Genomic DNA, 2,795 nt, shown 5'->3' with positions numbered 1-2,795 from the left:
TGGAGGATGTGTGTGCTTTTCACAACCTAGTCAATTTGTCCCTCAGCTTAATTAATTAGACCACAATGAGCAGCATGCAGCATCTTGGTTCCCTGACCAGGGGTTGAACCTGTGCCTCCTGTAGTGGAAGCACAGAGTCTTAACTACTGGACCACTGGTTAAATCCCTCCCTCAGTTTAACCAAATGAAGAAATATGGGAATGCCCAGAACTGGAGATGTTGGGGTATGGGAAATCTCCATATTGTTGGTCGGAAAGGGTGTCCCTTGGTAGAATTGTTGGAGAGAACAACTCTGCAACACCTACTGAAACATGGTGTGCTATTTTTTTTTAATAACAAAGTGTTTTTATTAATTAACTGTCAAGCATGCCTCTCCAAACTTTCCCCCCACATTTTATGGCTATATACTCTTTAACCAAGGCTTCCCAGGTGGCATAGTGGTAAAGAATCTGTCTGCAATTCAGGGAACTCAGGTTTGATCCCTGGGCCAGGAAGATCCCCTGGAGAATGAAATGGCTACCCACACCAGTATTCTTACCTGGGAAATCTCATGGACAGAGGAGCCTGGCAGGCTATAGTCCACGGGGTCACAAAGAATCAGTCATGACTTAGTGGCTAAACAACAACAAACTCTTTAACTGACTCTTCATATGACAATGATTTGTATTATTTTCTTCAGATTGACTACAAAGATAATTTATTTTTTCTCTAGCATGGTTGATCAGTATTTGTTTTTTATTATTTATGGCTCAGAAAAAGATTTCATCCACATAGTTCATTATGTGTGTGTGTGTATGTGTGTGTGTGTGAAATTTCAGAATATTGTGTGTTATTTTAATTGTCTCTTTCAACCTCTGTATTCTGATGCTTTGACAGCTGGGGCCTCGCTGGCACTCCCTTGGCACACACACCCCATCTGTGTGCATTTCTGCATGTGGATCCCCCACACCACCTTTACTCTCAACATGACATATTTCTCAGAGTATCAAATTTTTTTTTTATTCACAACAAGCATCCATCACTTTTGTAATGAGAATCAAGAAAATACACAATAAGACAAATCCAATTACTTTTTAAAATAACATGGACAAGACCCTGGGAATCTGTCTTTCACAATGACACCTAAGAGGTGAGAAGTAATTTGGAATTTCCTAATTCGTGTAGTCCTTTGTGAACGGAGTGCCCTTGACAGCACAGCAATCTATCGTTCGAGTTGTGCAGAATCGGCTACAAACGCATCTTCAAGAATGTGTTATGTGCAAAGTTGGGTGGCCCAAATGAATTCAGTGAATGGAGAAATCGCAGTGGCAGAAATAGCCTGAGTGTACCCAGGGGTCAGCGTGGTGCCGGACATTCTGTGGAGTGTCCTCCAGGCTTTAGGCTAGCAAGTGACCCCTCAACCTTCTGGCTTAGGTATGACTGTCCCCTTTTCAGATGAAGAATATGAAATTTCAGAGGAATTAAGCACATCATGCAGTGACCTGGCTTGTAAGTGGCACAGTCAGGACTTGAACCCAGGACAGCTGAGCACATTGCTCCTTCCAGATGGAATTGAGGATGAGTTTAGAGGCCGAGGGGGTACACCTTGGAACCAGACAGTCTGGGTTTGAGTCCATTGCTAGCTCTCTGAGCAGTTTTTTCTGCTAAACTTCGGAGCCTAAATTTCCACATCTGTGAAATGGGAATAGAGTTCTTGTAAAGATTCTGTGAGTTAGTATAGATAAACCATTAAGGACTGGGCTGTCTGATAGGGTAGCTGCTGGTCACAGGTAGCACTTGAACCCTCAAAATATGGTAGCTCCTTATTCAGACATGTTGTCAGTGTCAAATGCACATTGGATTTTGAAGATTTATGTGAAATAACACATTTTAAACTTTTTGTACTGATTACATTTTGAAATGATAATATTTTAGATATATTGGGCTAAATACAATTGTTATAATTGATTTCACTAGTTTTGTTTTGTCTTTAATGTGATGACTAGAATATTTAAAATTATGTGTATGGGGACTTCTCTGGTGGTCCAGCAGTTAAGAATCCGCCTGCCAATGCAGGGGACACAGATTCGATCCCTGCTCAGGGAAGATCCCACATGCAGAGGGGCAACCAAGCCTGTGTGCCACAACTATTGAAGCCTGCAGCCTAGAGCCCGTACTCCATGATAAGAGAAGCCACTCCAATGAGAAGCCTGTGCAACGCAACGAAGAGTAGCCCCCCTCTCGCCACAATTAGAGAAAGCCTGTGAACAGCAATGAAGGCCCAGTGCAAAAAAAAAAAAATAAAAAGACCCAGTGCAGCCAAAAAATTTAAAAAATCTTACAAAAAATTAAGTGTGACTTTCCTTATATTCTTATGGGATTGTGTTGATTTAGAGGCTACAAAGCATAGTAATCCTTCAAGGACCATGTAGCTATTTTTATGATCATACTACCTTGGTTTATGGGTTTCCCAGGTGGTTCAGCGGTAAAGAATGCACCTGCCAATGCAGGAGGCACAGCTTCGATCCCTGGGTCCGGAAGATCCCCTGGAGGAGGACATGGCAACCCACTCCAGTGTTCTTGCCTGGAGAATCCCATGGACGGAGGAGCCTGGCGGGCTATAGTCCATGGGGTCGCAAAGAGTCAGACAGAACTGAGCAACTGAGTATGCAAGCATCTTGGTTTCTATCGCTTTTCCTGAAGGTGTGAACTGTGGGAAAACAGTTCTGTGCTCCAGCCCTGGGCCTGGTAGCCTTGTGTCTGCTCCTGGCAGCTGAAGCATTCACAGTTACTCATTGATCCCACATTCCGGAAAG

The sequence above is a fragment of the Odocoileus virginianus genome, chromosome 3 (genome assembly GCF_023699985.2).
Source record: "Odocoileus virginianus isolate 20LAN1187 ecotype Illinois chromosome 3, Ovbor_1.2, whole genome shotgun sequence".
NCBI lineage: Eukaryota > Metazoa > Chordata > Mammalia > Artiodactyla > Cervidae > Odocoileus > Odocoileus virginianus.
This window is presented reverse-complemented; position numbering follows the sequence as displayed.